This window comes from Alligator mississippiensis, chromosome 14 (genome assembly GCF_030867095.1).
Source record: "Alligator mississippiensis isolate rAllMis1 chromosome 14, rAllMis1, whole genome shotgun sequence".
Taxonomy (NCBI): domain Eukaryota; kingdom Metazoa; phylum Chordata; order Crocodylia; family Alligatoridae; genus Alligator; species Alligator mississippiensis.
The window spans coordinates 1387593-1411001 of record NC_081837.1 but is presented as its reverse complement, the minus strand read 5'-3'; the positions used below and the strand labels follow the sequence as shown (position 1 = coordinate 1411001).

Here is a 23409-nt window from a genome sequence, read left to right as displayed (position 1 = left end):
CCGCCGCCCGCCGGCCCCGCCCCGCGCCGCCCCGCCCCTCTCGCGAGACTTCCGCCGCGGCCTAGTCGCCCCCGCGGGGCCGAGGCCCGCGACTTGCCGCCGGCCCCTCCAGTCGAGGGCCCGGCCCGCGCGGGGAAGCCTCCTCGGGCCCTCGGCGTGTTCCCGGCATGCAACGCGTGCTACCCCGGCGTGTCACGTTTATTCCCATTGTAGGGATGCGGCAACTGAGGCCGGGCTGTGCAGCGCAGCGCAGCTAGGCTTAGCAATGGGCCTCTGAGGCACCCCCCCCCCTTGCCCTGTGCGTGTAGTGTCGGCCACTCGAAATGAGGGTGAAAACACACTGCCCCGATCTCTCCGGCTGCCCTCGCGGGGGGTCGCGCCCGCGGCTAACGTCTGACGTCGAGCGGCTGGTTTCGTGTGGGAGATTCGGCCGGTTTCTATCCGCGAATCGGCCGGCTGAGTGACACCGATCCCTTCGAAGCGTTAAAGCAGCGTAGGCGTGTTGGTGTCGGGGCGCGCCAGTTTAGCGGCACATTTCAAATAGTGGCGATCCCGCCGCTCGGTGCAACGCGGGGCCCGGTTTCACACTAGCCCCGACGGAGAAATGTACCGCTGGGGCCCTGCAAATACTTCAAATAGACGATAGAGGTAAGAGGAAGATTAGAGTAAGCGTTAGCTAGAGTCGCATCCAAGTTTGATCCTTTATTGTCACGAATTAAACACATGCAAATTCTAAAATAAACCTGAGAAATGTGAACCGGTGAAACGCGGCTGTTCGTTTTAATGACTATCGTGACCTGCCACTTTTACTGCTTTATTTTTGCAAAAATAGTTAACCCAAAATTGCAGCTTTAAGTCCCGTGGCGAGGCTGGCGCTTCCAACTCGAACTTTTTATTTGTTGTGTGTTGATTACAAAGTAACCTCCATTCTCTGTTTGTTCTCTGTTAACGAAGTGCTCACTTTTCCCCCTGCTCTTATCCCCCGGACAGCTGTGCCATGGAAGAAACTCCAGAATTGTAATTCATTGACTAGCCCGTGAAACCCGCCATCATTCCCTGCAGTTCGGTTGAGGCCCTAATTATGGGTTACAAGGTTATACAGGAAAAACGTGTTCCAGAGAGAAGTTGGTTGAAGTGAACTAGGCACAGATTCCTGATTCCTCATCTGCCATCATTTTTGTTTTTTGGTATCAACAAGAGCAAAATGCTTTCCTGTAGCTGGCATGCTACACGGTCATTAATGAGAATAAAAGTGTCGCGTCAGGCTGTATTCCTGTGTCAATCAGATATGTGGTAATTGCATGAAATGAAGTGACACTGAGCCCATTAGGCAAGCACGTTCTGTGTTGTCCACACCAATAACACAGCTTCCTCCGTCTCGGGAGCCTGTCGTTTGATTAGTCTACAACCCGCAATAGTCACAGGAGCTTATTAAGTCTCATAACAACCCTGTGAGGTAGGCAGATATTAACAGTTTAAAAAAAAATGGGGAAACAGAAGCACAGAGAGGGGAAGTGAGTTGCACAAGGTCGTGCGGTGAGTCACTGTCAGAGGCACAAATTAAATCCAGGTTTCTGCTATCTTGTGCCCTGTTCTAGCCACAAGACGCCTGAGCAAACCTGGGAAAGTGGTTGGCAGTGCGATTCAACAGCTTTCCCTTCCTAACGCATCCCCTGCCCCTCTTCCCTTACTGCTTCCAGCATTCAGAGGCCTCAAAAGTCCTCATTTGTCGGTTGCACTGATGGGCCTGCCCTGCAGGAATCTGTGCAGTCCTCCTTTGAACCTGGTTAAATTATTGGCTTCAGCAACATCTTGTGGCATTTGATGGTCACCTGCTAGGCCATCCCTTCGTTTTATTCCCTAGCTGCATCAGTGAAACTGGAGCAGCATCTTCCACTCTCCCCACTGGAGATTGTGTGATTGTGTCGTTTCTCAGGGACGTGTCTGCACACACACGATGAGACGCATGCTAATTTGATATAGGCCCAAGTTGTTTCTTAGGTCCTGATCCATTCAGGCGAACTCCTGCTCCCAGGCAGAGTCCCACCTGGTTCTGGCTTTGTGGATCAGGTTACAGCAGGGGTGGGCAAAATGCAGCCCGTGGGCTGGATGCCACCCGCAAGGCCATTCAATCCAGCCCGTGGGGACCCGCAAAAATTTAGAAAATGAATATTTATCTGCCCCTGGCTGCCTCTCATGCGGCCCTCGATGGCTTGCCAAAACTCAGTAAGCGGCCCTCCGCCTGAAATAATTGCCCGTCCCTGGGTTACAGGATCAGGGCCTTTGGTTGAAACCTCTGTGGGGCAAGGCCTGTAATCAGGAAAAACACAACAGAAAAAATAGCAAACAATACAGTATGTGTGTGTGTCCTGTGCAGCTTTGGCTCCAAACGAGCTTCTGGTAAACCTAAACACAGCCTGGCTCCTCAGCTCACTTCCATGCCTTCCATTGGATTTGTTTGTTTGCTCGCACAGAGCCTGTGATAACAATTGACTACATTCAAGACAAATATTCACTGTTTTGCAGACCCATCAAGTGACACGGTGACCCATCTCATTTCAGTATGAGGAGAATGGAAGATAATTGCTGCATAGGAAGAATGGTCCCATGGCGGTGAGTTTTATTCACGGTCTCTTTACTTTAACAGTCTGTAAGAGGCAGGGATTTCCAGCTTTGATGATGGAGAATTTTTGAGGCCCAGGCACTTGTTAGCTGGTTGCTTGTCTGAGTCTCACCACCTCATTTCAAACAGGCCGGACAAGAACAACTTTCAGATTCTTTTGATTATCTCTGCATCCGTGTTCTGCAGCCTGTCCTGTGAACCACTCCTTTCCTCCACCATGTGTACCCTTGCTGTGAGAACGCTTTTTTGTTGGTCTCCCAAATGTCCTGACTGCTGGTGTTATGTGGGGATGAGCCATAGCGAGATGTAATGCTCCTGCCATGTTTACATGTGTCATGTTAGAGCCGTTAACATAATGGGCTGTGACTGCAGCCTGACAGGATGCGTCATGCTTAAATAAATCCACTTGGACGTTTCAAAGTAACCGGGCGTCTGCTAAATATTACAGTGCAGTCCAGGATATTCTCGGGATATCCTGTTCATAGTGGCTATGCACAGTGAGGATCCACTTGGCCCACTCCATAATGGCATGAGCAATACTGAAGAGGCTTTAGATTAGACAGAGAAGGGTTGCCATGAACAGGAAAGGACTTTATCCCTCAGTGGGGCTGAGAAGAGTGGGTGGGTGGCAGCAGGTCAGGGAGACCCTTGCCGCATTGCAGAGTCCTGCAAGCAGAGGAGTGGAAGGGCTGAAGGGGACTAACAGAATGACACTGGGAGGAAACTTGCTATAGTTATCCATTCTCCATCATTTTCTCTTTCCACCCTGCATCATTTGGGAACAAAGTGCTAGTGGCCATTGCTACCAGCTGTCCATCCTGAACGGGAGCGAGGGTCGGGAGAAGAAGAGACTCGCTGGCTGGGGAAGCTGAACATAACATAACTGCAGCGTGACCAACACCAAACTGTAATAACATCTGCTGCCTTCTTCATTTCCTTCTCCTTTTTGGTCTTTACCTCTCCCCAGACATAATTCGCCTTGTGCCCTTTGGACTGGGTTTCTCCGACTGTCCCGTAGTTTAGCCAGCAGAGGAGCAGTTCCCCTCTGTGGTCCTCTCACACCCTTGCTGTCCCTCCGCTCTCTCTGCTTCAGTTCCCACGTCAGTTTTTCTGCCTCCACCCAAATTTCTCACACTTCCTGGTCAGCACTGCTGCTGTGCCAAGCACGGGCTGTAATGAGCAGCTCCCTCGCGTGGCCCAGTCTGGAACTCTACCTCCATTTTAACTTTCCTCCGAGCAAAACACGTCATTTCACATTAGTTTAAATGTATTCCCAGGTAATGAATCCCACCCGCTGTGCTCCAAATAAACAAATGCCAGGGCTCCTCCTCCACCCTTTGCACTGGCCCTTCTTGGCTCCGTTCTTGGACAAGACTGCATGCCGAAAAGGCAGCGAGACTGCATACAGATCAACAGATCTGTTGCTAGTATCTCTGGCTACTGCAGCATGACTCACCCGTCAGTGCCTGTCAGCATCTGCTGTGACCTTACCGAAAGCTCCAGCACCCTCCTGTTAGGAGGTGGGTTGCGGTCTAATGTGGAGACACCAAGTAGACAGGCAGGGGTAGGGAAGCTGTGAGGATGCATGCATCCCAACCTCCAAGGGAAGGTGCTGGTCCCTAATTTTGGTACAGCCCTGACTGGCTAAGGAAGTAAACAGCTCCAGTGACTTTGCTATTTGGGCATGGTGGTGGGGGGGCTTCTGGGAGGCTGGCTGGCTGGAAGAGAGAAGTGCAGACGAGCAAAACCAGGCCGCAGTGAAGGCAAGTTCACTCGTGTCACTGTCTCTGTAGCTTAGATTAGCAAGGTGGTCACGAGACATCCAGCGTGAGGCAATGAGAGCTATAAATCACGCGGTGCTAGTCCCCTGTGTATGGCCTCTGCACAGTGCCTCCTCTAGGATGCAGAGTAGCCCCTAATGAAAGTCCTTGGCTCTTCGGCCCCAGAGGCCAGGCCTTGTGATGCCCAGACCCTCAGCATCTCACCTGGTCCTGGCACGAAGGTGACTTTCAGTCTCTAAAAGCAAAACGCTTGCACCTCCCGCAGCCACATGAAAGAGGGAATGCAGGTGGGGTCACAAGTGCAAATCAATGGCGTCTGGTCTGAGCAGTGTCTCTGAACGTGTGTGAGCATCTGCTCCTGTTTCCTATCGATGGTTTCTATACGTGGCCAGGCTCGCTGTGCCAGACCTGCAGCTTCCTCCATAGGCAGCAACAGTCTATTCCCTGCACAGCCTCCCAATTGCAGCCCTGCTTCAAAGACGCTCACTTCCCATTGGCTCCGGATGACCTACCAACAACAAGCCCGATGCCTGGCTCCCTGTCTCCAAGAGAACAGGAAGCTTAAGAAAACGGGCTCTTGAATGGATCAGCATGCAATCCAGACATTAGACAACAGCAGCCTCTTCTGCAGCGCTCGCTTGGAAACAGCAGCGTGGGAGCCTCCTGTGTTGGGATGGGTCACACACCGAGCGCCAGAAGGATGGTTCGGGCTCATCGTGGGGCAGCGGCCGAGAGCTCTGCTGATCTTATTGCTTCCATCTCATTTCTGCATTTTGGGTGCAGCTGGGCACTTCCCTGCCGTAGAACTGCTCGATTGCCACCGGAGGTGTCCCCGCCAGCTGGCCCTTCTCTTTAGGGATCCCTTCTGTCTTCGGAGACTGGGAGCACTGGCTTAGACTGTGGTGACCTTCAGCTGAAAGGGTTAATGCCATGTTGTCATGGTTTTCCCAGGCAGGGAAGTCAGCTTTCAGCTCCATGTCTTTAACAGCTGGGAGGTGCTCGAGGGATTTATAGACAGCCGTTCACCTTAGCATGCTTGTTCTAATACCCAAAAAAGGTTGGGCTGTGCCCAAGGCTCGGTGGCCTGTGTCTCTTGCCAACTGCACACAAGGGAGTGATGTCAGGCCTCAGGTCCAGCCACTTTGACTCCCCACCTGAGTGTGCGGGTACGGTTGTCTGAGGACAGCTCTCAGTATAAGTCTAAAAGTGAGTCTCCTCTGAAGGTGTATCAAGGTGCCTTGACAACTTTGCAGTTACAACCTTATATATTTCATAGACATTAGGGCTGGAAGGCACCTTGCGAGATCATCAGGTCCAGCCCCCTGCCCAAGGGGTAGGAAGTCAGCTGGGGTCAGATCACCCCAGCAAGATAAGCATCCTTCCCCTCCACACGAGCAGCTGCTGAAAGCTGTTGCTACCTGTCAACAGCCCCAGTAAGACTTGTTGGTTGTCCTGGTCCAGTTCTAGGAGAGAGGAGTAGCAGTACGAACAAATCAACAACGCATCGTGGGCACTGACACCCCAGGCTGACCCCCTTGCAGGCATTCTCTACAGGGGTGCCGAGGCCTCAACCGTCTGGAGAGAAGAACCAGTCTCTCCACAGCTGGGCACGAAGGGCTAGTGTGGAAGGGGTGGGAAGCCCACCTGCTGCTCCCCTTGCTCCCTGCTGCCTGTGTGTGCTGGCTCTGGCCTCAGCGCATGAAGTCGTGTCCCTGGTTTTAGCATCTTAGAAGATTTTTCCTTCCTGCGACTGAAGACCACCAGCCCCTGCACAGGTCTGGAGTCAGCGCTGCTGTGGCAGTAAAGCCGAACCTTACAGGGGTGTAGGTTGTAGCCGTGTTGGTCTAAGGACGTAGGCAGACAAGGTTCTTTAAAGGTGGCGGTAAAGCCGAACCTGGCAGCCATCCTTCCTGCCTGCTTGCACAGCATGAGTCAGATTGCCGGCTGGGCTTCGTGCTGCAGACTGCACTCTCTAGAGGTGACACAAGACCATTACAGGGCTCTGCTCAGGCACTCTGCACCCTGAGTCTGCACAGTTGATGGAAGAGCTCTGACCGTGTCTGTGGGGCGAGCCGCCTGGGCTTCCTTATTTAAGTCTGGTGTTTCCCAGGACCAGAACGTAGCCTGGGACACTGGGATTCCTCTTTCAAATCTATCTCCATTGTATTTTCTACAAAGGGCCTGCAGTGTGGGGGTGGAAATAAGATGTCTTCATTAAATAATTGGCAAAGACGAGTGATGATCTGATGATTCCAGCAGTGCATTAATAGTGAGATAACAGGCAGGGAGACGGAAAGGCGTAAGGACTGAGACAAGCTGATGAAAGATAGATAGATAGATAGATAAACTAGTAGTGCTTCATGTCTGTCAAGGCCTACTATATGAAAATGCTGGTGCTTTGTGTAGGAGCTGACAGGTTATCCCTTCTCTCTATTTTGTCAGACGTTATTCTCACCACACAGTATTTATTACTCTGTATGTGCACTATCCCAAAGCAGAAGTGCTCAGGTGGGCTGGGAAAAGAATGCAATATGTGATTCGGTCCTTCAAGAGGGTGTTCAGGACCATGCTTTGTGCTGGCCCAGGGGGAAGCAGAGCCCCTGAGCACCACGGTGCATTGAATCCAGAGACTCATGGTGCTGAGGCAGCATTGCTGGAGATAGCTCTGTGTCTGAAGTGCATCCCCCAGGCCGGCTGTCATAGAACCATAGACAGTGAGGGTTGAAGGGACCTCAGGAGGTCACGTCTAATCCAACCCCCTGCTCCAAGCAGAACCAGCCCCAACTACATCATCCCAGCCAAGGCTTTGTCTAGTTGGGTCTTCGAAACCTCCAGCGATGGAGATTGCACCACCTCTCCGGTATCCTGTTCCAGTGCTTTACCATCTCCCTCATGAGAAAATTCCTCCTGATATGTAACCTAAACTTCCCTGGCTGCAGCTTGAACCCATTGCTGCTTGTTCTGTCATCTGCCACCACTGAGAACTGTCTAGCTCCAGGGTCCTTACTCTGCTGCTCTCCTTCCTTCCTTTCCTCAGGAGCTTGAACTCAGTCATCTCCTGGTCGCTGCTGCCCAAGTTGCCATCTGCTTCTACACCCCCACCTGTTCTTCCCTATTTGTGAGCAGCAGGTCAAGAAAAGCATGGCCCCTAATTATCCTCTCCAACACATGCACCAGGAACTTGTCTACAACACTCCCCCAAACCTTTCTGGATTGCCTGTGCACTGCTGTATTGCCCTCCCAGCAGATATCAGGGTGACTGAAGTCCTGCATGAGAACCAGGGTCTGTGATTGGGAAACTTCCTCTAGCTGTTTGAGGAAAGCCTCATCCACTCGTCTTCCTGGTCTGGTGATCTATAGCAGACCCGCCACAACATCACCCTCATTGCTCTTCCCTCTTACCCTAACCCAGAGACTTTCAACAGGCCTACCTCCAGTTTCATACTGGAGCTCTGAGCAATCGTACAGCTCTTCTATATAAAGTGCAACTCCTCCTCCTCTTCTCCCCTGCCTGTCCTTCCCGAGCAGTTTATACCGTTCTGCTTTGTTATAAAACAAGACACACTAAAACAAACAGGCTGTCCATCACATATACCGGTTGTCAATCAACCAAATGCTCCCTCTCAGTACTCCGAGCACCATAAACATTTCCTAGCGGTTGATTGATTTTTGTCGGCACAAAGGCTGCACCACACGTAACGTGGAATTCCAACATCGTTAGATAAATGCCTCCTGAAGGGGCAGACCAGCTAGGCCAACCTCTGCAGCAAACTAAAACACCCAGCAACATGCAGTGACTCTCTCTAAAGCAGATCTCTGCTCAGGAGTGAGTCTGCTTGCAACAGGCTGGCAGCGTTTGCTTGAAGCAGTCGGTCTGGTTATCAGGTGTGGATGCTACCAGGAAGCAGGTAGATGGGTTGTCCTGACTCTCAGAGGCAGGTAGCTTCTTACCCTAACCATACAGAAGGGAGACAGGGGCATTTCCCTTAGGAATAAGGCTCGAACGTGGTCTGAGAGGTCCCAAGAAAGGACCCTTAAGAGTAGCAAAGCTGGGGGAGAAATTTTTAGCTGTGCGTCATGTTCCCTGATTCTTTCTGTCCACATTAATGAAAGCCAGGCCTGGCAGGTAGAGCAGGCTGAGTATTATCTGAAGTATCCAGGCCACCCAGAGGGGTGATTTTAAAGGAAGTAGATCTGGTAAAAGCTGAGCAGATAAAACCTTTCCAAGCCCCAGCTCGGTGAGATGGTGAGCCGGGTGCTGCAGATGGAGCAAGCCCCTGCTGCAGCAGCTTGAAGGCCAGCTTGTTTCCAGGCAAGGGAGTTGTCCTGAAAGAAATGAGAGGGCAAGACCTTTCCGTGCACCTGCTGCCACATGCTGGAGTCGTTCGGTTCCCCAAAATCTTGTGGAGGAGGGAAGGGGGCAGTGGTCCCACACGCCTGGAAGGCAGGGGGAGGGGCTGCCTAACCCCATACAAAATGGAAGTGGAAGGGGAGTGGGAAGACAGTAGTGGTAAGTTGGGGCTTCGCGGTTGGGGCAACTCCTGCACATGCTCCCTTCTCCCACTTAGACCTGACTCATCTCCCTCTTGCTCCCTTTCACTCACACACACCCTGATTTCAGCCGTTTCCGTTTCCTTGCTCTCCTTCCAGCCAGCTAGTCTTTCCTGACCTTCCACTGTCATTTTCAGGCCCATGGCACCAGCTCAGCTGTATTCAGTGCCTTTAGCTCCTTCCTCCTCTGATTGCCCACGCTCTGCACCTGCTGCACACCCAACCATGCTTGGCAGACCGCCCTCAAGCACTTCCTTCTCCAGAGGGAACAGCCGTTTAAGCCAGCCACCCCGGTGCCTGATGCACGGACGTTCAGGAACTCCTTCCTGGATCACCCGGACCCAGGAGCTGAGTCAGCCTGGCGTGATGATACGTGCAAGATTCCTCCCTTTGCCTCCACAGTTACGTCACCACGTTTGCCTAGCAATTGCCAGCTCCTTGCAGCTGCTGGCCTGATGCAAAGTAAGATGGGCAGAATCCTGTTGGGTGCCTCACTGAGGCCCATTGCTTAGCAAGCCAGATGAGGGGCATGAATATCATGGGTGAGCAGCCTCCTCTGCAGTTCCTGGAACAGCATAGGCTGGAGGATAGCATCACACAGCTCTGCAGAGCCTCTGCTCTTCCAAAGGAGCGATAAAGGAAAATGCAGCACTGATTCTGAAGGGGCCATAAACCAGACCCTGGTACAAAAGGAGCAGGGGCAGGGGCAGACAGTCCACGGACAAGTCACAAGCCAACCCCGTTCACAGTTAAAGCCCCCGCCGCACACTGGGTGTGGAACCTGTCAGCATCCTGAAGCTTACAGTACAGAGCTATGCCTGGAATAGCTCCACAACTTTACAGCAGGGCTAAAAATAGTTTGCAGGTCAGCCTCCTTCTTGAAGGTAGCAGTGACATCAGCTGGAGAGCGCTCTTGTTGCTGCTCGGTGTGGTTAGGCGATCAGGGCGTGCAAAGGGGAAAGGGCTGCGGTTTAATTAGCCAAAGGGGAGGTACGGAGGAGAAACCTGCTGAATACTGACAGATACAGGGACAGAGGCAGTGCAGCAGGATAAAACGGTGGAGAAGGGACGAGGTGTGGGGAAGGCTAAGTCCCCTCAAAATCCAAGTCACTAGTAAAGGGGGCATTTTCCGGGAGCGTTTTGCTCTTCTGATTTTATTCCCATGATGGCGTAACAGGGAGAAGGTGTCCCAGCTCCCCTCTGGGACCATCGGCAGGGGCAGAGTGTGTGGCTGTGCCGGCATGTGGGCCATGGGTTATGTCGTGGCCCACCTGGCATTCCTGAATGGGGGACACATCCCTCCACAGCCCCACCCTTGGTGTTGCGCTAGGCCGGAGGCATAATGGCATCTATTTAAAGTGTTAAAACTTAGTTTGCTCTTTTAAGAAGGCTCCCTTCAATGGGATACTTTGAACTTATGCACTGACCTTCTGTTTAGCCTTACTCTGCCTCGGGCCTGGATGCAAAGGCCCTGAGCGTGAGTTAAATAAGTCCTGGCAGAGGGCTTGGACTAAGTGGGCCTAACAGCCTTTGAAGCTCATGCATAGCTGTGCCGTGGTATTTGTTTTATCGGGTCACACTGTGTTGTAGTAAGATGAGATCTACTGCATGGAGCTGTAGCCTGGACTGAGATTGTATGGCTTAAGATCACAGCGCCCTGAAACAGGTGTTTGTGCTGGAGACTGCAAACTCACCAGAACTCTTACATTGTCTGCCCTGGAGAGAATCACACCAGATCTAGGCGAGGAGGTCTGAGACCAAATGGCTGCCTCTTTCCTCTCAGTGCATTCATTCCCACAGCCCTGCCAGCAGCTGTTGCAAACATCGTGAATTGGCTTCAGGCTTCTGCTCTTTCCACCTTCCCAGCACCAACCTGTTATGATAATCTCTTGCAAGTTCCATTTTCTCCTGAGCGTGGCTGAAGGCAGGCTGGTCCCGACGGATGCCAGGATGCAGCCTGATTCCTTTTGCATGGTCTGAATGGCAAGCGGAGGAGAACAGCCCAGACCAGCTCCTTGAAGAAAGCGTGCTGCTTCAGGAGTCTTACAAGAGCCCAGGAACGCCTGCTCCCTCTTCACAACAGACCTGTAGCAGGCCCAAGGAGGGAGCCTAATGGGTCCATCCCATCTGCTAACAAGCCAGCAACAGCAGAAAAGCACATTACATAAGTGGCCTTGGCTGTAAGGTGCAGTGCACTAGACTGTCTCCTGCATTCCCTCCAGGGCTCCCAGCATTAAAGAAATCCTCTTCCACTGAGCCTAGTGGGGGAAGGACTTCCTCTGTAGAGGGTGGTGCCTCCACTGGCAGCCTGGGTTTGGGTCGGGTGTGGGGAATGCCTTCTTGCCCCTCTGTGCTGAGCTGCAGCCGCGATACACACTGCCATGGCACAGCAAGATGGTGCAGCACACATGTGCAGTATCTCTGCATAGTCTGTGTGCGGGAAAACAGGCCTCTTCAAGCCTGTGAGCACCCCACACTGCACAGAGACCAGCTGGTTACTCAGACTGGGCCTGTTTATGCTGCTGCAAACTAAACCAATGTCACTTCGGCTTAAACTGACCTAAGTGCCCATGCAGCAAGTTGCACTGGGTTTGCTAGATGGGCTTCACGTTGCCCCCATCGTCAAGCTGGTACATCATGTGGGCAAAGCAAACCTAAATCCCTACTGCATTCTGCACTGAAAGGTAGAAACGGACCCTTCTCCCTCAGCAAATCCAAATCTGATCCCACATACAAAGTTGTGGTTATTTATTCATAATTGCAGCAGCCCCTCTAGGCCCTCATCAAGATCGGGGCCCTTAGCTGCTGTACCCAGAAATGTACCCAGACATGCTGTACCCAGAAGGCCCCTAGAGGAGAATATCTGTAGCCTTAGGGGTCTTCCCTGCCAGGCATAGAGCTGGCATAGCTGGTATTTCCCTTAGAGTAAGTCAACCCAGCAAAGGCAGCCCCGCTGGAGGAGGAGACAAGTCTCACAGCAGTTTGCAGTTTCATCATGAGTCTCATGATATTTGGGATCTCACTGGAGCCCTTTCTCTTGAAATAAAAAGTTCCCCGGCTTTGATTTTTCTAAAGAAAGTAAACACCTAGCCCTTGTGATTGCACAGAAAGGCTTGACAATGTGAAGCGAGGGAAGACTCAGAAACCAGAGGGGAAACAAATGGAGCCCCATGTCTGTTATTTCAAGCCAAACTGTGATTTCTAAGCTGGTTTCCTGGTTTTGGCAGCCTGGCTTCTGACTGTGAAGGTTGGGGATTGGCAAGTCTGAGTGTGCTGGCTCACACAGCCTCAGCCAATTATGATCTCAGTTGCAGGGATGGTTTCTGTCCTCACTGCAACCCCGCTGTGCTGGTTAACTCTATTTAAATCCTCACCTGGCTGGTAGAGGAGAGTCTCTCTCCTCTAAGGCCTCAATGCACTGGTGCAGTGGGGCTGTAAAAGCCCCTAGCAGCAGGGGGAGAAGGAGACTTCCCACTGGGTAGGACGGCCATAGCTGTGGCTGTGCCAGTTCAAGACCAAGGCCTCTTTGCAGTGATGATGTGATTGCAGCACATCTTGACCATTCCTTGCTTTCTGCGGCCCCTTCCACCCAGGCACGGGCTGTTACATGGGTTGTTCAAAGGCTTAACGTCAGACTAGGGGCCCTGCTAAAGTGAGGTACAGACCTGCTCTAGAGTTATAGATTTTCAAGCACTAGCTCAATAGCTGGCTGCTCTTTTTATATCTGGAGAGTCATTTTTATCAGGTGATAATTACTTTGCACATATGACCTGTCTAAATTTATTGCACAATTCACCTGTTAATTGCATAATATATGTAACATGTAGCAGGGTTACCTTACATATAGTACAGCTGCATTCGCTCTCCCCAGCAGAGCATGCAGCATGGATCTGTGGGCAGCAGAAGGGAACTGCCAAGGTGTCCGGGGAGGCTTGGAGTCGGGGCAGGCTGGGGCCACCAGCTCAGCCCTCTTGTTTTCCAGGGAGCTTTTCTAATGCAGGGTGCTCATGCTGCAGGGCCGGGAGCTTGTCTCGGAAGAACTTGTGCTCACCTCCTGAAGAGGCCACCACACAATGGCAAGAGATTATGTTTTATTTGATGTTCTCAGATTTTATCAGGCTTCTCTCCCTCCCTTTTACCCTGAACTGCTCCAGGTAGTTAGCAAGGTCAATCAAAAGATATTACGACACAGCTCTCACCATGGTCCACACCTTCATAGCGGGTGAGAACCACTCCCCATCCCAACCCACTCACCAGCCTCCACCCCCGTGCCAATGCATGGATCCTGGGAGAAGGTAGTTCAGCAACAGGCCCTGCTCCCTGGGCCTTCTGGAGTCATATACCCCTCTGCAGAGTGGGGGCGGTTTCCAAAGACACTGCCTCATGCAAGCAGAGGTCATTTCCCATAGGAGAGAACTGGTTCTTGACCTGCAGCAGGGGCTCAGCCTTGCACAGAAGACGGGAAAGGAGATGGAGTTGGCAGAAGCTTCAGGAGAAGCTTCCTGACCTGGAGGCCTCGGAGCTGAGGTGACAGAGGAGGCCTGCCCCTGCCCCGACGCAGTCAGAGCAAACTGCTGCAGGGTGCACATGGGACCATGGCAGCTCAGCTCAATTCCAAGCCTTGCAAGCCTTACTAATGGCTGTGTCCACAGTGATGCAGCAAGGCCAGCGACAGAAAATGAGAGCAAATCCCATCACCCATGGCCTAGCCTCTCCAGGCATGTCCGGAGGGGAGACTTGACAGGGGGCTGGAAAAATTCCTGAAAGGTGCAGCAATACATGAGGCAGAGGTGGCCCGCATGGAAACCATTAGGACTTCTCTGTCTGCAGTGCTGATACCCGTTCCCCCTCCTGTCTACAGATGCCAGCTGTCCAACAGGACTGCCAAAGAACAGGAGCTCTGTCCTACCCGTGCCGCCCTCTCACGGGAAACTGAGCCCATCATTGCTGCACTCTGCCAAGACAAGGGGAGCACAAGTCAAGTCAAAGGACAGAGCAGGAAACACCAAGGACTTGACATTTTTAACAAATGTAATGATTTCTGTGCCCGGAGCACCATGCATCAGCAGTGCCAGGGCCTCACAATGGCAGCCAGGGCCACTGTGAGCACCAGGTGTGCAGGGGAAGGCAGGAAATCTGGGACCAAAATGAGCAACCGCCTTCCCACCCAAGCAGGACTAGAAAGGACATAATGCAGCTTCTCCCTCCCCAAAACAGGGCAGGTGAAGAGAAGATGCAATGTAATGGCTCAAGGCCAATTTCCCATCCCCTTGTTCATGCACCTTTCGTTGGGCTGTTTGTGGGGTAAGGCGTGTGAGAGCAGAATCAGGTCACCGGTGGTCTAACTCCCATAGCCAGAGGATCAGAGGGCTGGGAGCAAGCTTCAAGGCCATCTGATGCAATGGAGATCTGGAATTTGCTGTTCCTAAACCTTCCTGGATAAATACATTTCCAGTCGCTGCTTGAAAACCTCCAGCGAAGGAGATTCCACCACCTCCCCTGCCCTGACGGCACTCAAAATGAAGCCATGTCTCTTGCCAATACCGGGGTCGTTGCGGACAGAGCGTAAGGCCATAGCTCCATGCAGAACTGCCACTGGCCACCATCGAGTGGTTAAGGAAACATTTGGGATTTACCTGGTCAGAAACCAGTGACGGTGACTGATCAGCTCCTCAGGCAGAATTCCTGATGTTATTATGCAAGGCCCAGGAGGATCCAAGTGCAGGATCAGGGCCCAGGAGGGGAACAATAGGAACTGACTGATTCGGAAGCACGTTGCAGCATGCTGGCTGGGCAACCTCTGCTCTGCAAAGGTATTTATTTTGAAAATTCCTGTTGCCATAGCAATGTAACGCTGCTCTTTTTTATCTTCCTCCTTTTATTATTCCCGTGCCTTTGCAGCCATTAGATAAATTGCCAGCGAGACAAACCGTGGCATCTTTGTTTATTGTAAGAGTGATTTTGTGCATGGCCTCCTTGGTGAGCCGGGGTCAGGAGGCCAAAGACTGCATTGTACACTCTTCGCGGCACAACCAGTGTCTACTGCAGTCTCAAGATGGTCATCGAGCATCAATATTAATATTTAATATGACTCAGAGACTGAGGTCCTACGGTATCTTCCGCAGGAGCTGGGGTCTTAAATGAGCACCGTGGCCCGATTCCAATTTTGTACTTTATGTTCTGCCTCTCAAATTCTACTCGTGCTGCAGTTTTAATGGGAGCCGGGATTCTTCTTCCGTTCTCCTCCAAAACCTTTGGGTAGCGTTGCTGTGTGTAGCTGCTGCTAATCAGCTGCCGCGTTCCCCCCCAGAGGTGGCTGCATGCTTCCTGTGTACAAGCAGCCCTCAGGTATTACAAGAAGTATACAGATGAATAGTAACCATGCTTTGGTTTTTATTCCTCTGTGCGGAGAGGCCACAATCAGGGCTTGAGCCCCACTGGGATAGGAGCTCTGCACATCCATTTAAAAGCCGAACACACTCTGCCCCAAAGACCTAAGTGCTTCATGGCCAAATTCTAATACAGCTCGGTGGAAGAGGCAGTGACGCATAATTGGTTTGCTGTATAGCGGATACAAAGTACTCAGGTTTTTAAAAAAATATATTTGCTTTGTCTTCTAGAGGTCAAAGTCCCCTGCAGATTCACCAGTACATGCCCTGCCCTGAGACACAGATTGTCTGCCTTTTGTGCTGCTGCTCTGCAGTCATACAGGAGCAGCTCTGTGGCCATTCTGGGGCAGTTTTTGTGAATGTAGCTTAGGTCTAATTCCCTAGATCTACAGGAGGGGGGAAATCCAGGGCCAGGTCTCTGTGAAATCCTAGTTCAGTCATCGAGCCCTAAGGCAGGCTTGGCTGCAGTCGACCTGCCAGCCTTCCTCCCTCCTTCTTTCTCTTTTACATCCAGGAAGCTGCCTCTAGTTTATTTGGTCACGATTTAGGAAACAAGTTTGTCTTTTGCACAGATGCAGGGAGCGGATGCTCCCCATTGCTGTGCGATCACTTGGATGCATTTATGTACAAGAAGGGACAGGCCGAGCTCCAGGCATACTGGCCTCCATAAACAGATCACGCTGGCTAAAGTAATTCATTAAGGGAGAGGCTAGTTGGAAGTTAGGCCTTTTAAGGGTTATACAAAACATGTTGAGTCGTATTCTTAGTTATGTTAAGGCACATTTAAACTCGTCTGTTCATTGGCCCCTCTGTGCCCTCCCGGCAGAGAATCAGGCATTCGGTGTATTCTGATTCTTATCCATGCCTTCCCATAAAAACACTGATTGAAACTATTACTGTGTGTGAAAGAGGAAGTAATTCCTAAGGTTTGTGAAAGAATCGTGATTCAAGATTGGCTGTATTTTTAGACTGTGTTATGTAGAGAGGAAAGTTAACAATCTCCACTCCAATGTAGCTTTTGCTCTTGGAGCTGTCTTGTTTTTTTAGGAGTAAATGAAGGATTAACTATATAAAGGGCATAAAGCTACCTCATAGAATCATGTCATAGGCAGGAAGGGACCTCCAGAAATCACCTAGTCTAACCCCCTGCCCGAGGCAGGATCATCCCTGTCCAAACCATCCCGTACAACCATAATCTAACTCTGCAGCAGAGTACTGTCAATCCTGACACAACAGACATCACACCCGAACCTGCCATAGGTAAAGCAGGGGGACCACGGCAGCCAACGTCCTGCTTCTATGACATGTCAATGTGCATGCAAGAGATCCCAAGCAGAGGTTGTGCCGCTGCTACAGAGGAAGGCAAGCCCCCCCATGCCCACCCTTCCATACCAGTCTGACCATGGGTAAAACTCCTTCCTGGCCCCCAATATAGCAATCAGTCTGACCCTGAGTAGAGGGGCAAGACCCTCTAGCCAGGAACCTCTGGCTTTGCTCCCACCAGGAGCATTAGCCCACCCTGGTCAAAATCCAGAGCCTTGGCTGCAGCCAACACCCAGTGCCTCTGAGGGAGGCTTAAGAGCACCCTGACATGTATAGAGGCAACCTGCAAAGCCCAGAAGCCTGGGAAATATCCATAGCAGAACATGGGCATCGTTACGCCTAGATCAGCCCTGACCAGTAGTTGTCCAGCCTCTTCTTGAACCTCTTCAGTGATGGAGAGTCCGCAGCTTCGCTAGGTGTCTATTCCACTGCCTTGCTGCTCTCGCGGTGAAGAGGTTTTTCTGGATCTCCAATTTAAACTTGCTTTGCTGCAACTTCAAGCCATCGGTCCGCATCCTCCTCTCTGCAGCAAGAGAGAAAAGGTACTTTCCCTTTTCTTTATGGCAACCCTTCATGTGTTTGAAGACCGCTGTCATGTTCCCTCTGAAGCGTCTTTTCCTGAAGCTGAGCATGTCCAGCTCTGTCAGCCTCTCCTCGTATGACTTGCTTTCCAAGCCCTTGATCATTTTTGTTGCCCAACTCTGGACCCTCTCTAACTTCTTCCCGTCCTTTTTAAAATGCAGAGCCCAGAACTACACACAGTATCTAGATGAGGCCTAAGCAGAGCCAATATAGAGGCACTCACACCTTCCATGTTGTGCACCTACTGCATTTATTGATGCATCCCAAAACTGCATTCACCTTTTGTGTGGCTGCATCACACTGCAGACTCATACTGAGTGTGTGATCTATGACTCCCAGATCCCTTCCCACAGAGCTGCCGTCTAGCCGGGTCTCACCCGTTTTATGTTTGTGTTCCTGATGCTTCTTCCCAAGGTGCAGGGTTAGGGCTAGGGTTGAATGAAGCTAGTGGGAGACCCTGAGGAAGTATGCACTGTACAGTGGGAAGTTATAAAGTGATTATGCATCAGGTAGATTAAAAATATGCAAGCGTCTCAGATGTCCATTTCTTCCATCCAAGTACCTCTTTTCTGCCTCCTGATAGACCTCTTAGATCAAGTCAACCACCAAACCCTCTAGAGACAGCATCTTTAAAATCTCTTAGCAAAGACAGATAATGCACAGAGTATAGAGTAGAAATGGAGTTCGAAGATCGATCCATCTCACCTATAAGGAACTCCAAATGGCATGATGATGCATGGAACGCAATGAAAAGAAGAAGTGCTGAAAATTCAATCTCAACTACTGAAAATTCACAAGCGTGCTCTGTACCCCAAGGAGACTTTTCTGTCCTGAGCAGATGGTTATAAAAGCAATAGATATTTAGAACTGGCCTATTTTAAATGCTTCTAACTTATTAAATGATATTGGTAAGTTAGAGTCAGATAAATTACATCTACTGTTTTGAACAAACTATTTGGTTTTTCTTGGGGGAGCAATCACTGGAATATGTGCCTGCATTAAAAGAAATGCAATTAAAGTAAACTCAACCATTATTTGAGCTCAGAGCCAAAACCTACCACTTGGACTAGCTGATTCAATCCTTATTGCTGTACATTTTTGGACCACGGTGTCACAAGGCAGCAGGATCTTTTAGATAAGGACGGCAGGACAGAACTCTGAATTACTGAGGTCGAAGTGACACCATGTGCAGGTCTGTGCTCAGTTATGGGACTGTTTGTCACTTCAGTGGATCTGGCATATGGCGAAAATGGCCTCTTTTGCTTGCCTGAGACCTGCCAAATTTATCAGACATGTACAACAGCAGGAGCAGCTATAATGAAGGGGGAACATGGGAGAAAATGTGGCATGAGTAGATGGCTTTAGTTTCCTTTCTTTGAGCTGCTCTGGAGAAGAAAGGCCCTCTAAGTCTTGAAGTTTTACGCATTGATTAGCTAGTGCTACACTGCATTATCCATCTGGGCCTGCAGCAAAGCCAGTGGGATTCTTTCCACTGGCTTCAACGCAGGTTGAATCCAGCTCTTCCTTTGGGGTCGCTCAGACTTGCCACAGATGGCAGCTTTCACAGAAGGAATTCATTGCAATCACCAAGCACAGCCCACAGAGATGAAGTGTAAGGCCCCCCCACCGAGACGGAGCACGGCAGGTTGGGGCCTGTGTCTGACTTTAGATCGCTGTGCTGTATCTGGCCTTCTTGCTGCAATTTGGGAGACCCATTTTTCACTTGCTAACGGGTAAAGACAGAGAGCACTGGCCTCAGAAGAATCTTTGAAGTTTTCTGCAGTTTTCAACGTTTAATGTAATCCTGACAAGATGACACGTCTGAGGAGCAAAGCAGACAGTTATTAAGCCTTTCATATTCAAGCAAACTCTGTATTCTAGTAGCTAAAGTGCCCAAGTCTTTTTTTCCCCCCCAAAGTCCTTTGAAGTTTATTTCTTTAGGCCAATTTAGAGGATTAAAAATAAAACACAATTTTTCCAAGTCACCAGTGAAACATCAAGTTAGCTTCTCCTTTCGAGGCTTGTGTCCTAAGCAACGGGAGGTCATTTTATACGTTACTTCTATAAAATGTGAAAGGACTGTTGCTCCTTACAGTTTGTGTAGGGCCTAAAGTTAATTATCAGCTGCAAAATCGGTTTCACTAAACATTAAGCTGCCACTGTTCCTTGTATTGTGTTGCAAGTCACTCGATCTGTGTGGGCCACCTGGCACAGATCTCCTGGTAGTTCAAGCTCCTCAACGATCTAACAAGAAAAATACGTAAATGTGGGTGTTCGAATTCTGGTAGGAGAAGTCCCACCATCTACATATTTAAAAAAGGGGAAAAAAACCAGCTGTGTTTGATTCATAAATTTCCAACTACATTCTGTGCAAGTAAAACTTTAACCCTGCTAGATCTTCAGGGCAGAGGCTGTGTCTTTGGTACATTGCTCAGCATGAAAGGGCCTGGGATTTGGCGGCACTTTTGTATTATGAATATTAAAAATGGCGTATATTTGAATTGCAAAGCCAAGCACTCGGAAGTTGGGAAGTGCCAATGTCAGGGGTGCCTGTGCAACCTCAGTCTAGCCCTCTTATCCACATGCACTAGGCGGAAGTCTTTAATAATGGGGCCATGCACTTCTTTTCCCCCCACAGGTGCCAAGCCTCCTTCAGAGTACAGCATGGATGTAATGCAGTTAGTCAAGATAGGGTTGTTATTAGGTTATGATCCCTGAGCCACCCTTCTTTCCCCTAACGCCAGACTGTCCCTGCCCCACTCCTGTTCTCTTTCTATTGCCTCCATATCTCGCCCCATCAGCCTAGTCCCATCTTGTCTTCTGCCCTGGTTGTCACACCTCTGCATTCAAGTCAAACCTCCTTTGTCTCCACGAGGCTTAGACAGTAGTGCTGCCGAGTCCTGAAAGATGGAATTTGCCAGGCATGCCTCAAAAAGTTGCTTGACACTCCTAGGCAGACCTTCCAGTCAAAATGTTCCCAGTCATCACACCCAGCAAACAGATACAGGAGCCTTGACACAACAGTTTGTTGCTAGGATCTCCCCAAAGCTGCTAGATCCCATGAGTAAATTGCCAGATTGGTAAGACCATGGGACACCATGGAGGAGTTTGAAAAGGGGAAGCTCTCCGTGCTGTCAGCGCTGTTTTCCAGCACCGCCACAAGCCGGGATGGACAGGAGCAGCAGAGGCAGGAGCAAGTCCTATGAGCACCTTCAGCCCCCAACTGAAGCATGCTCCAAACATGCAATGCTCAGAAATTTAGGCCGGACTCTAACAAACTGAATATACACAATGGTAATCTTCAGAGACTTGTAAATCAACTGGATTTGGGTGGATTTGCACAGCAAAAGCACCGCCTTAGCCCTTTCCCAACAGGCTCCCCCGCCCCACAACACAGACACGCATCGAGTTTCACATCCCCTGCTCCAGAGTGTTTCTACAATTTATTAACAACGCCAGCATGAACATTTTGTAACACTGGCAAAACGTCTTTTCCCATAACATTGTTCTCAGAAGTGGCAGAACTATTTTTGATGAAACTTTCTACAAATGTAGCACGAGGCAGACACCGGCCAGAACAACGTCAGTCTGAACAGTTAAAGTTTGGCAACACTAAAGCCAAGCCATGAAAAGCCATGAAAAGTTGTAGGGAATCTTAACGGCAGATGCTGTCACTAGCTCCGTCTGTAATACTAACACGTTTCAGATTAGGTCCTCGGAGAGGCCAAACAGTATAGGGTACAACCCAGCAACTTCAAACAATGATAATGGAGGTTTCAATATTTATAAATAGAATTTTAAACAGCCTCAAGCAGAGAAACACAAGCATGTTCTCTGTTTATATACTTGACTATTTACATTCATTTATAAGTATATTGATAGATACTTTAAGTATATTTAAGTATAGTGTAAGTATATTTATATATACTTGACTATTTATAAAAGTCTGATATGTAAAAGAAACTCTGCTTCATCTACAGTCACTATTGCAATTTAAAGCTGGGCTAATGTAATTTCAAGCTAATTGAGTCAAATATCTCTTTTTGCACTCCCATGTTTGGGGAATTGTGTTGTTATTTTTATTTCTTTATGGATTTGTTCACTGTCCCAGAAGCCCGTGGTGCTGGGCACCGAACATAAGCCCTGTCCCAAGGCACTTCCATTCAAAGTATAAACCAGGAGGCTTTTTTCTCCCGGGAAGAGATGCCTTCACCCCGCTGTACAATTACACAATGCAGTGTAAATTCTGATCAGAGCCTGGACCCAAGTTGGCACAGCTGACAAGCACTAGCTCTAGGTTGGAACAGCATGGGCATTCGTTGGCACAGCTGTGAGGGGAAGCACACCAGGGCTGTCCTGCGAGATGAATGGGCCTCCAACTAGTCTTGGTGCCAGATTCAGCCTGACTGCTTTGTGTACTACAGTGGTGAATAGGCCCATAACCAAGTACAGATCTTCTGCACGTTGTGTCACTTCGATCTCAGTCATTCAGAGTTCCCTCCTACCTTCCCTGTCTAAAATGTCTAAAATAATCTGCTGCTTTGAGATGCACTTTACTCTGGAAAGTTTCTTGTAAGCATAAGGAGTCAGCATCGTGGTACCATGTTACCCCCCCAAAATCCCAATTCACTTTCTTCAGCATAAAGCACTGATTTACTTTCTCTGTCTAATAGGTGAGCGAGGTCCTCATGTTCTCCAGTGGAACAGAACCAGGACTGGGGGGAGAGGAGGAATCACTCGCTTTAGAGCCACTTCAGAAAAAACATCAGACACTCACAGCGTGGAGCAGAGAATTGACTGCATGCAGATTCGCTGCAGAATGAAAATTTATGCCAACGAAATACATTTCATATTCAAAACCACAGTGTGTGCGGACAACGCTCATTTTTTCCTTATTCATATAGGTATTAATGAGTGATGAATGCATTGTTGCAGAGGGCAATGAACATGGTTGGGGGCTGGGGGACAGGACTGGTGAGGAGAGGCTGAGGGAACTGGGTTTATTTAGTCTGGAAAAGAGAAGACCGAGGGGGATTGACTAGCAGCCTTCACCTCCCTGCAGGGGGGCTGCAAAGAGGCTGGAGCTGGACTGGTCTCAGTGGGGGCAGACGGCAGGACAAGGAGCAATGGGCTCAGGTTGCAGCAAGGGGAGTCGAGGTTGGATATCAGGATACACTTTCTCACTAGGAGAGTGGTGAAGCACTGGAACAGGTCACCCAGAGAGGTGGTGGTGTCTCCATCTTTGGAGGTTTTTAAGACCTGGGTAGACAAAGCCTTGTCTGGGATGATGTATTTGGGGCCAGTCCTGCTTGGAGCAGGGGCTCGGACTAGATGCGACCTGCTGAGCTCCCTTCAACCCTCATTTTCTATGATTGTAATTCTAAGGTATTGCTTCTCTTTATTTCCCACTTTTCCACCCCAAGTTTTCCGTTGTATCAGAGTGAAGAGAGGCATGGTGGCTTTGGTGGTTAGAGGCAGGTAGCAGGCTCCCTGAGTGCTTTGGTGCTGCATTCTCTGTCTCCAGTGGAGCTGTGTCTGACTGAACCGGCTTTCTTTCCTTCGCACGCCGCTGGAGGAGCTCTAGAGTCAGCCGGAGCGCTCTAGCTTCTCCAGCCTCCTCCTCTGGTGGAACAACTGCGGAGTTTGATTTGACTCTGGAGTCTGCACTGCTAGGACTGGAAGCAGTCTTTTCCCACCGGAGTAACCCCTTGGCTAAATCACATTCAGTTTGATATTTTTTAGTCATTTAAGCTATATTCTGCCTGGACCAGGCACCCCTCAACCTCACCAACTTCAGTGCAGTTATGTGGACAGTGAAGCAGGCTTGGGATCCTCTACGTTCAACCCCTCGCCTCCTCTCATGTGATCCCGCAGAGAAACCACGACCTGAATTAGTTGGTGATATGCATTTCCAGGATGTCAGATGGTGAAGCTGCCAGACAGGGTTGCGGAAGACTTCTCCGTGGATGGATGGAGGGAGAGGTGTCCTTCAACCCCCCAAACAGCTAGGGGAGCGGAGTAAGTGGCTGGCTGCACAGTGATGTGGGTGGGAGGCATTTGCTCCGCTCAGCTCAGGCCCATTATCAGCACCTAAACCTGCACTCTTGGTACCTAAACCGCAGTTCCTTATGGTGGCACCTCCTCGGGGGGCAGATAGGAC

General features: G+C 50.2%; 1 long non-coding RNA gene across 1 annotated transcript; it reads left to right on the top strand.

The window, feature by feature from the left end:
* Nucleotides 1-31: 31 nt before the first annotated feature.
* On the top strand, nucleotides 32-22111 carry LOC106739792 (uncharacterized). The gene is made up of 3 exons (XR_001373144.3): nucleotides 32-648; nucleotides 2527-2613; nucleotides 21923-22111. It is a non-coding gene; the product is annotated as an uncharacterized LOC106739792 (long non-coding RNA).
* Nucleotides 22112-23409: the final 1298 nt, after the last annotated feature.